Raw genomic sequence first — 11,963 nt, forward strand, 5'->3', positions numbered from 1 at the left:
TGATAAAATAGTGGAATGCAAATCCTGGAAGAACAACGACAAAATTTTCATCAAATGCGTAAACTACAATGAATTTGTGAGTATATATTGCTCTGTTGTTTATTGTCATATACAACTGGATGAACTAGGTACTGTGTCAAGGTTTGGATAAATAAATTGTGTTATGTATTGTCATTTCCACAGGCAGTGAAGAAATGTCCATTCGTTAGGTGATTGGAAGAGTACAAGAAAGTAGTCGCAAAGAAGCTTAAAGAAGATTTGCTAGCTGCAGTGCCATTAGAAGGTCATGGTGAAACTAAATGTCAAGAAGAAATGAAGCTTAAAAGGCCAATTTTTATGAAGATAGGATCTATCTCAAGATGGACAAGCTTATCAATCTAGTCCAGCTATTGGTGGTGCTCTGTTTAGTCATGACTGTCATAGTTCTTTTAGGTGTGGTAGTGCTTATTAGCAAGTGAAGCAAAATTGTGTTCTAGAACTGTGTTGTATCAGTACTGGTGGGGCCATGAAATTGTGTGAACCTTTATGTTCTTTTAGGTGTGGTAGTGCTTATTAGCATATGTATCCTGTACACTAAAGACCTTTCACTAATAATAGTTCCTTATGAAGTCCAGATCTTCTCCGTTGCCTCTTTTGAAGATTTATTAAGAGCCTGACAAGATGATATGTGCGAAATATTTAAGAACCTAGATACTTAACATTTAAGCTATTCATTATAATTTGTTTGGAGGGCAACTCAAAAGCGTAGAGATGCAGACATGATTAAATAAAAGGCATAATTAAAAGCTGATAAGTGTACTACTATTTTCTCAAATATTTGAAGCCTGGATATTTCATCTTATAGAGATGCAGTGCATGTTCCATAACTGCAGAAATAAACACTGTTTACTGCATGTTCTAGTGCAAATATGTACCAAGTAATGAGCCAATGAACAACTGGTGCACGATTTCATTTTTCCACCATGAGCAATTGTCAAGTAGACTAACTATTAACTGAAATACCTTTTCTACTTACCAATTAGGTAGCTGTCCCAAATCTCTTCAGGCTTCCCTGTGTGTGTGAGGCCATTCCAACAGAGAAGCACAAAACTACTTGGAATAATTGATGCCAGGAATCATAGAATGTTAACCATAATGGCAGCAACTACAACTGTAAGCATGGTAGGGCCAGGTTATAAACGCATTGACACAATTTGGACAGAATTTTGACACAATTTCATAATCACAATAACATTCCAATAACATAAAGGTTCACATAATTTCATGGTCCAGATAACATAGTAGTTTCCATAAAGGTTCACACCATTTAAGTTACAATAACATAGGTCTAGATAAATTAACTAAGGTCCAAATACATGTTTAGATACATAGGATAAGGTCCAGATACAATTTCATGGCCACAATAACATTCCAGACACAGAGCATCAATTGGTTTTCAGTTTTCTTGGCTTCAGTTTTTTTGTTGGGCTCCTCTTTTGGATTGTCTTGTCTGGTGAGGCAGCAATGATGGGATCCACACCTTCACCTAGCAGTGTGTGGAGTTGGCTGCAATAAAAGTACCACTATGAGTCATTTTTGCTCGTGTACAAGTATAAAACAATGAGAATTAATATGTTGCATACCCTCTTATCACCCTTATGGGGCTGTTTTATATTATCTTCTCTCTTGTGAGCCTTGTGGGGCTGGAGAGTGCATTTGGGGCTGCTAGTGCCAAGACTTGGGCATTGGAAGGATTTGGGGCTGCTGGTGCCAAGACTTGGTCATTGGAAGGATTTGGGGCTGGTGGTGCCATTTCTTGTAGTGTTGGTTCAGCAGCACTGTCCCCTCCTTTCTTTGCTCTCTTTGTTGGGATCTTTGCATTCTCACCATACTTTGTTGTATTTTTCCTTGGCTTCCTTTGCCTACAAGTTTAGAGACAAATATTCAAGTTAATGAGCACAACAATTTAGGACAGCAAGTGAATATAGTAGGTCTTGCCTTTTCTTAGTCCCATTAAGATGGCATTTGTAGCTTGCTTTCACCATGGCCCAATTCTCCACATCTCTTGCACTTCCTTTTGCCTCTAATCATCGTTTTCCTGTCGTTTTATGCCTCATTCGCAGCTTGTTTATCTGCCTCGTTTGCTGCTTCCTTGGCTGCCTTCTTTCCTTTGCTTCCACTACCTTCAAGGAAGCTTTTCATCCTGAGTTTTCTGTACCTACCAGCTGCCTTCTTGTCAAGGGGTGCCCTAAGCACAAACGGCAAATCAACATCTGACCACTTGTGACCTATCAGGCAATGGCTCTATAAGTCTCTTATAGGCTGCCTAGAACCTCTCAACAGAGTAATACTCGTGCACAAAATCCTCCATATTTACATTAGCGGACTATACACTTGTTATCAAAGCCAAAGCATGTCGGCAAGGCTTACCAGTATGCTGCCACTCAAGGCAGGTGCACTCATGAAGATATGACTTCACAACATGTCTACTATTAGTGTTTGTGGTGTCCCAAATTTATGATGCAGAACTATCGGAGTCTACAACAGTCAAGTGTCCAAGTCCTCTTGTTCTTGCCTTCAGCTGATGTATGACTGCTGAGAGGATCTTCCCATGAAGCCTTTCTGAAATTCTTCTCCTTTTCGCCCACAACACCATTATCATCTCTCTGAGTTTGTCTGTGAGCTCCACAATAGGAAGGTCTTTCCAGTCCTTGATCCAATTGTTAAACACTTCAGCAAGGTTATTAGTGATATAATCACATTTAGTGTCAGGATTGAAGGCAGATCTCATCCATAGCTTATAATGGTGAGCCTCCTAGCCAAACCAACACATCAGGAGTAGCTTCAACAATTGAATTGAAAAAGTAACCGCAAACTTCTTGTCTATAAGCTCTAGCTGCAGGAATACATCTTAGAGAATACATCACCACCATACTTTTTAATAAAGTTGTTCATTAGATGTCTAAAGCACTCCCTATGTTCAGCCTTAGGAAACACTTTTTGAACTGCATTTTCCTAGACCTTTGCATGCATTTGATGAGATAGCTAAAACAGGAAGATCTCCTATGGCCTTATGCAAATGAGTCATAAACCAAGTCCAGTTATCTGTTGTCTCGCCATCAATGAAGCCTGAAAGCAACTGGGTACATCCAGTTGTGACCATCTATACCACAAGTAGCAACTAAATGACCATTCCATCTACCATTAAGTGCAGTAGAGTCTATGCTAAGGTATGGCCTGCATCCTTCTAAGAAACCTTCAATGCAAGGTTGTAGTGCACAGAAAAATCTATGGAAATAGAACATGACGTCTACCTTCTTAATGTCAATCTCAATAACACTGCCTGGAGACTTCTTTAGTACCTCTGCCCTCTAATTGAATAGTAGCTGAAAGCTATCTTCCCATTTGCCATACAATTCTCTCAAAGCAATTTGCCTACCTTTTCCAATACAGTGTCCATAATGAATTTGGCACTTCTGCTTCATCCTGTAAAGTTTTTTGTAGTTCCTTACAAGCCCATACTTGTTTCTCTTTCTAAGGTGATGTATTGCCTTTGTAGCAACCCAAGCACTGGTTGGTGTCGTAGTCTTCCTCCTAGCACTTGATGTACATGTGTGGTCACCAATAAGCTTTGTCACCTACAAAAAAATTAATTAGTGAATGCAAACAATAATAGAAGGACAAAAAATGCAAGTTAGTACCATAATGGTGCACCCATCAGGTTGTCTACGCCCAACAAGATGCCAAGGACAATCTTCTCATTTGCAATCAGCAATGTATCTAGTTGGGTCTGTTTTGACAATGTGTAGTTCAAACTCTTCATTTATAGCAAATTGTCTCACAACCAATCTAAACTCCTTCATGTTATGATACACTGTGCCAAGATCCATTCTAGGCCAATTTGGATCATGCACCATAGTCCTCTCCCCTGGTAAATAGTCATCAACATCAATGGCTGCCCCAGTTGTATCAACTTTCCAAGTATCATCGTTCTGTTCACCACAAACTTTCCTAGCTGCCTCCCTTGCCTTATCAGCCTTGTCATCCTCAAGCCTAAGTCCCAACAATGCATACATCACCACATCATCAACCATCTCTATTCTTCCCACTTCATCTCAACTTTGTTCAATGCATAGCGTATAACAATCAACAAGAGGTGTCCGCAGCTGCTGTGCAGGAGGTTCTACCGCTGCTAAGCTAAGTTTAGGCTCTCCATCGAGCCTAGTACAGGAAAAAAAGTGGTATAGTTAGGAGATCTCCAAAGTTAGATTACCACCGCATCTACACTAATAGAGGCTAATCTACATGCTAGCAAGAATGTGTACCCTAGGATGAGATCTGGCTAGTGATTGTCTATCCAGCACTTGGAGCAGCGCGGGCGTGGGCGACGGTGCTAGGAACCCTGGCTAGCTACGGGGATACAACCAAGGAGGTGGGCTGGCACGGACGCGGCGGGGGGCTCTCGGCGAGTACGCGTCAGCCCTAGCGGCGTCGGTCTATCCCATGACCGAACGAATGGGGGATCGAATGGGAGAGATATGGTTGCTGGTGAGCAGGGGCAAAACGGGAAAGAAAAGAGGTCGCAAAAATAAAAAAAAAATTGCAACAAAATACAAGAAGGGCATTCTAGCGAGTGTGTTCAGTTTTATAGTTGTGTTCAGTTTTATAGTGGCAAACGAGCGAATCCCTTTTGCGGGATGGCAAAAGAACGAAGTCCACATTTCATAATGGCAAAATTTCAATTATCTCATCGTCGGAAGCCGAGCAGCCTCTCAACCAACCACCACAAGCGAAGCGAAGCTTACTCCAATCAGCGACACCAAGCAGGAATAAACCAAACCCGCTGCTATAATTGCGATCCTGGGGGCCTCAAACAATTGAATCCCACGAGCTCGAAGCTTCGGAATCAAGCAACCCCACTAATCCTGGGGCCGTCATGTTGGTGAAGGAAAAAAAGTATTGAACTTGTATGGGTCTTGTATTTTGGACGGTTGTTGGAAACAGTCGTGAGGTGTGGATTTCGGGGGCCTCTAGCCTCCCGAATTTTTTTTTTTTGTTTTTCAGCCTTTTTTTAAAAAAAATTCATAAATACGCCCTTGGCAGTATCTTTTTAAAAAAAATAGATTATGACTTCGGCGCCGTAACAATTGACGCTGAGTTTACACGTCTCGGCGCTAATTGCTTTGGCGCCGAAGTCCAGGGTCATTTTGTTCGTGTCGTTGACGTGGCTGCTTGTATGGCACGGACGTGGCATGAGCTCGGCGCCGTGGATCTTGGCGCCGAGCTCGACGCTAATTACTACGATGCCGAGCTATGAAAATTAATAAATTTTAATTTTTACCATGACTTGGATATTGAGAAATGTGGCTAACTCTAGATTTTTTACAGAGACTTGTTGTTTGATCATTTAAAACAGTCTAGAAATACTTAAGATAAAAAATGATCTAGGGTTTATGTTCATGAACTATCCTAAAAATGCTTCTAAGTGTTGGATCAATAGTTAACTCATTTTTTCATGATGCTGTTTTGACCAGGGTAAAACTATAGTTTCTTTTCTAGATATGAAGTTTGACCTTTAATAGAAGTTGTAATTTGAGTTGAGTACAACAAACTTTACTTTTGGATCTAAACCTAAATCAGTCTTTAACATGGCCGAATTGTGACGCTGTTTTGGCGGCCGACCAATAACTGGCCATGTTAAAGACTGATTTAGGTTTAGGTCAAAAAGCAAAGTTTGTTGTACTCAACTCAAACTACAACTTCTATTAAAGGTCGAACTTTATATCTAGAACAGAAACTATAGTTTTACCCTGGTCAAAACAGCATCATGAAAAAAGAGTTAACTATTGATCCAACACTTAGAAGCATTTTTAGGTTAGTTCATGAACATAAACCCTAGATCATTTTTTATCTGAAGTATTTTTAGACTATTTTAAGTGATCAAACAACAAGTCACTGTAAAAAATCTAGAGTTAGCCACATTTCTCAATATTCAAGTCATGGTAAAAATTAAAATTTATCAATTTCCATAGCGCGCCGCAGTAATTGGTGCTGAGCTCATGCCACGTCTATGCCACGCAAACAGTCATGTCAATGACAAGAAGAAAATGACCCTGGACCTTTGACGCCGAGACGTGTAAGCTATGCGCCAATTATCATGGCGCCGAGATCAGGGTCTATTTTTTTTTAAGGATAATGCGAGGGAAGTATTTGTGAAAATCTAAAAAAAAAGGCTGAAAAACAAAAAATTTGGTCCGACCTCCACGCCAACAATAGCTGTGCGTGGGTGCAATGGCGAAACTGCCCCCCGCCAGCCAGGACGTCCAGCCGCCTTATTTTACCTCATCCGCTGCTGGCTACTTTCGGATAAGATCTATTCCTTCCCGCACGACATGGTCATCCAAATCCGCAGCTTCTTCGTAATCCCACGTGGCTAACAAGACTCGTTATTAACTCGCTATAAATGCTAATAGCTTCTTCGTTAACTCCCTCCCTTCCAAATTAGATGTGTCACGGTGGTCGTCGACGTTAAAAAAAAAAGTATACTCTCTATTTTAAATTATAAGTTGATTTGACTTTTTAGTACATTTATTTTATTTTATATTTAGGCATACATTATATATTTAGATATATATAGTAAAATCGATGTAGTATCAAAAAATCAAAACGACTTATCCTTTAAAACGGAGGGTCACATATGTCACTCTAAAATGCCATCGTGTTTGAGCATCGAATGTAAGATCCATTAAGTTAAGAAACAACTAGCATATTGTTCTTATTGTTTTCACTCTCTAAGGCCTTGTTCGTTTGTTTTCAAAATTAGAGGAATTCAAGGGGTTTTTAATTTGTAGGGGATTTAACCTCCCTCAAACCCTCCCAATCACCTTAGTTTTGGGATCAAACCAACAGACCTTAAAAAGTAATCGAGGCGGTCAATATCTTTTATTCATGCGCCGCCGGCAGCAACATAAAAATCAATGTAGAAACCTTCTGCTTCTGTGAGGATACACTAAGTTAATGTATTTAAGTGCCATTCTCTTGACTAACCAAGCTTAAATTAATTAATTAACTTAGTAAATTCTAAAATACCATCTACATACTTCACGAGCACAAGACACAAGATGCCAGTTGCGTAATATACATTTATAGCCGTCACAACTCAAGACTCGATCGACAAAATTACACAATCGTCCGAAACATATATTACAAATATTATTAAATTAATAAGTTTAGGCGCACAAAACAAAATTGGGACTAGTAGCTAATCTAAATGTGATTTGTAAACTGAATGGTTATCCTATCATGTTTCACCCAAGTAGCTACGTTGCGAACTAAAGTCTAACTAGTAACTAGTGGCCACCTTGTCCATGGACATTGCCATCATAATTTCATATGGCTCTTGTTATTCACTCACTTTGCCAACTCTGGTGGGATGACATAGCATCACCATAGTCCTTTAGGTACTTGTAAAACAACTTGGAGGCAGTACCGTGAGTACCATGATGGTACTTCGCAGGACTCACCTAGACAATATACAAAGGGTTATGCATTTGGCATTAGCAAGGTATAATAAGTTGTGTTGCATAAAAAGTATTTTGTGTATAAAGTAGATGTCGTCTATCAACTACATCTAAACATAGCATAACTTTAAGCATTAGCATGAACATAAGCATAATGGTGAAGCTTGATCTTAAACGAGACCTTTAAATTGCACACACTACTCTCAAGTAGTAGTCATAGAACGTGCTCATAACCGAGAGCGCGGTATTTGAATAGTAATCGCATTCAAGACTTTGCAGACATGTATAAGTTTTACTCACTCAAGAACAAGGATACAACTCATTCGACCCATTCGTAAAATCGTACATGAGGAGTGTCGGGGACCAATGCTAGGGTACCCGAAGAGTCAAGAGCGTGACTACAGCTCCAACCGACCCCCAGGTACGCAAGCTCCGCCTCGCCCGACACCGAGGCCGCGGGCTCCGCTTCTCCCGACCTCTGAGGGCGGGCTCCGCCTCGCCCAGCCTCTGGGGGCGGGCTCAACTTCGTCGACCCTTGGGTTTGCGCTCCGCCTCGCCCGACCTATGAGGGCAGGCTCCGCCTCCCCGACACCGAGGCCACGGGCTCCGCCTCGCCCGACCTCTGGGGGCGAGCTCCACCTACCTGACCCTTGGGTTTGCGCTCTGCCTCGCCCGACGTCTGGGGGGACTCCGCCTCGACCGACCCCGAGGCCAGGGAATCCGTCTCGCACGACGAAGACCCATACCGCCGCCAACCGCTACAAGTCCAAGCGAATGGGCCTAGGTCAAAGCTCTGACACCAAGGAGGTGGCTGGCACGCCCAGATATAACCCGTGGCCATGACGGGCCATACCTAGGGATTCACATCAAGAACAGCATCGGGCATACCGGTGCTGTTCTGCCTAACCCTCGTACGAGCACTAATAGGCGGATCAGTTCACCACGATGTCCGCCAGGACAGAGTGGAGTGCCATGACCAGGAGACGACGCCTGAGCATGGCACCAATGACGGATAGGGCCGTGATGTAGAGCTATCCCTGTTGACGTCTATAGGGTTGGCAGGACCCACATGAAGGAAAAGAAGGACTCGACGATCCTGGTGGACTTCTTCTCCTTCTCATTCTCCTCTTTTCCCTCCACTATAACCCATGCTTTCCCTTGACCTATAAAAGGGAAAGCAAGGCATCCCATAAGGATCATCGCAACACATCGCATCAAATGGTACTCAAATCCATCAAACCCCGAACTGACTAGAACACACAAGCACACAACTGGGAAGCGATTGAGCTCTCGGCACCCGTTCACTCCTCTCACTAGAGACTTGGGACATGTCCCTCTCTCAACCGTTTGTAACCCCTACTATGAACTTTTGATGCTAGTAACACGAGCAGCAGCAACGAACTGGACGTAGGGACATTCTACCCGAACTAGTATAAACCTCATGTCCTCTTAGCACACCATCCGAGCTAGACACACAATATTAGAAATTTACAAGTTAGTGGCAACTCAAAACACCGATAGTTGGTGTGCTAGGTAGGGGCCTTTTGCGCGTCTTGACATCCACACCAGGCCTTGGATGGCTAGTCACAACCTCAGCTGGCTCCTAGGCGCGCATGTGTGCTTCGGGGACCTAGACTTCATGTCACGATGGAGGGAGAGTTGGCAATGGCTCCCACCACCGTCTGACCTCTTCACTTCGTCAGCCTCGATGCGATCGCCAAGGCACTTGAGGAGCTACAGTTGCACGCACCAGAGGCCCGCGCCCCTAGAAGCAACCAGCTCCTTGACTTCAACTACGGGAGGTTAGAGCGCCAGCTCAGCGTCTTCTTAGGACCCCGATCATCCCGAGAGGACCTACGCCACCTCACCTTCTCGTTCGCCAATGTCATGGCGCAGCTTGCCGAAAGGGAGCCACTCTCTCTAGAATACCCCATCCGGAGCACCCCGATAGTGCTCCCATTCGGTCTTCGTAACGCCGCAGAGACCGTTGGCCACCTTGTATGTCATAGAGTTTGTAGGAATGACCGAATATGTCATAGAGTCTTTCCATGACCTCCTTGCGGAAGAAATAGAGTCGCCCTTTGCCTCTAACTCCAGCAGGGGTAGCCATCACATGTCTCATGAATGTTTTATGGCAGGTACCCCTAAGGAACATGTCGAAAGCATCTATGAGGAGGAGGCTACCCTGACAAATGACCTCGATGATGAGGTCGAGGGGGGTATATAGGCTCTACCCCCCTTGTGGATGGAGCAGCTGAAGGCCTAGCACCAAGAGCTCAAGGAAGCATGACTCTAGCTCGAGCAGGAACGCGCGGAGCTCGATCGAGAGATCGAGCACCATGGACACAGTGGGCACATGCGCCATGGCCCGCTATGTGAACCGGAGGATCATCGAGGATGATGAAGCCCTCCCACACTTTGCCCGGGCAAGCCAGAACATTGTTGCTGTCGAGGCCTTGCTCTGTGGGCTTCTAGGGCCCGTAACGGCTGAGGATCATCGGGCCCATCATGAGATTCGCACGCTACTCGAGCATGCAGTGGTGTAGCAAGTCAAAAGCTCATTGTCCCGATGATGCGAGTTTGACGACAGCCAGTGCACACCCATGGAGCAACCCGACAATGACGCATCAGTCCACCAGGCATCGCAAGGAGGCAGACAGTGCACCGCGGTCCCTGTGCATGAGCATCTCGGCTGTAATTGTGACGCGCGACACCCTCGACGCCCACAAGTGTACCTGTGGCAATGTGGGGGAGGGGGCTAGCCACGGCTACCACCCTCGTCGTGGTGGACGCTATAACAGCGGCGAGGACCGAAGCCTGAGCCTCAGCTGAATGCTCTAGTTTGGTTTTGGTGAATTGATGAAACCCTAAGTGCTAACCTAGTTTATCAAAGTGATTGTGAGATAAGTAGCACTACTCCAAGTGGTGAAGCAAATGAAGATCATAACTTGATGATGGTGATGCCATGGTGATGATCAAGTGCTTGGACATGGAAAAGGGGCAAGAGAGAAACAAAAAGCTCAAGGCAAAGGTGAAATTGATAGGAGCTTTTCAGTTTAGTGATCGAGACACTTCACGAGTGTGTTTACATTTAGGATCGATAGCCATACTATTAAGATGGGTGAAACTCGTATTGAAATGCGGTTATCAAAGTGCCACTAGATGCTCTAACTCATTGCATATGCATTTAGGATTTAGTGGAGTGCTAACACCCTTGAAAACATTTGTGAAAATATGCTAACACACATGCACAAAGGTGATACACATTGTGTTTAGCACTTGGGAGCAAGGGTTCAAAACTTCATTGATGGAGTATACAGAAAAGACAGGGTTTCACAGAGTGCACCACACGCTGTCCTCGTGGGACCGGACATGTCTGGTGGCTAAACCTAGGCATCGGTCAGTCAACAGATACTAACTAGACTCTGAGCAAGTCCGATCATGTATGACTAGAAGCGTTCGGTCGCTTAGAGAGCTCTCTAGACTCTCTCTGAGTTGCACAGGATGTTGGCTGATAAAACTGATCAGACGCTACTTTGGCGTGTCTGGTGCTAATGATGTGGTGCTCGGGGGTTTGGTCTGTGTGTTGATCGAACGCTGAGTGAGTCTAGTTAGGGGTGACCGGACCCGTCCGGTCACAAATTTCCACCTTTGTACCCTTACTAGAAGTGATTGAACGCTAGGGTCCTGCATCTGATCATGATCTAACTGACGTGTCTGGTCGTGAATGGAACCTCTCTGGAAACGATCGGACTCGGCAAAGGTGCGTCCGGTGTTGGCACTATGCTACATCCAGTCGTGACTTAACCGTTGAGATCGAGTGCTCAGCATTTGAAGCAAGGGATGATGTGGTAGCCATCCATTGACTGGACGTTGGTAGGGTGCGTCCGATCGATCTGACCGGCGCATCCGGTCACCTCGATTTTCAGTGGACAGAGGAGCCAACGACTCTATTTCATGGGGGCTCTCTATTTAAGCCCCATGGCCAGCTCAAGCTCACTCTCTTGGCCATTTGCATTGACATAGCAACCTTGTGAGCTTACCCAAAGCCCTCCCACTCATCTCCATCATTGATTCATCATCTTTGTGAGATTTGGAGAGAATCTAAGTGCATTGCTTGAGTGTTTGCATCTAGAGGCACTTGGTGTTTGTGTTTTGCTGTGGGATTTGTTTGTTACTCTTGGTGATTGCTACCACCTAGATGGCTGAAAGGATCAAGATGCCTAAGAGGGGGGGTGAATTGGGCTAATTCTAAATTCTCTTGCAATAATCAAATCCTACGGATAGCCCAATTAACCCCTTGTGCCTAGGAAAGTGTTTATATCAAACTAATGCACAACAACCTCTCAACCTATGTTCCAAACTTACTCTAGCAAGCAATTCTATGGATGTAAAACAAGTATTGAATTGCTCAAAGTAAATACTCAAAGTAAGTGCTCAAAGTAAGTAGAGAGAGAGAGGAAC

The 11,963-nt window shown here is 44.1% G+C and overlaps 1 pseudogene; it reads right to left on the reverse strand.

The window, feature by feature from the left end:
- Positions 1–1,424: 1,424 nt before the first annotated feature.
- On the reverse strand, positions 1,425–4,073 carry LOC136469663 (uncharacterized; annotated as a pseudogene).
- Between the last annotated feature and the right edge of the window lie 7,890 nt (positions 4,074–11,963).

Source organism: Miscanthus floridulus, chromosome 8, assembly GCF_019320115.1.
Source record: "Miscanthus floridulus cultivar M001 chromosome 8, ASM1932011v1, whole genome shotgun sequence".
Lineage (NCBI taxonomy): Eukaryota > Viridiplantae > Streptophyta > Magnoliopsida > Poales > Poaceae > Miscanthus > Miscanthus floridulus.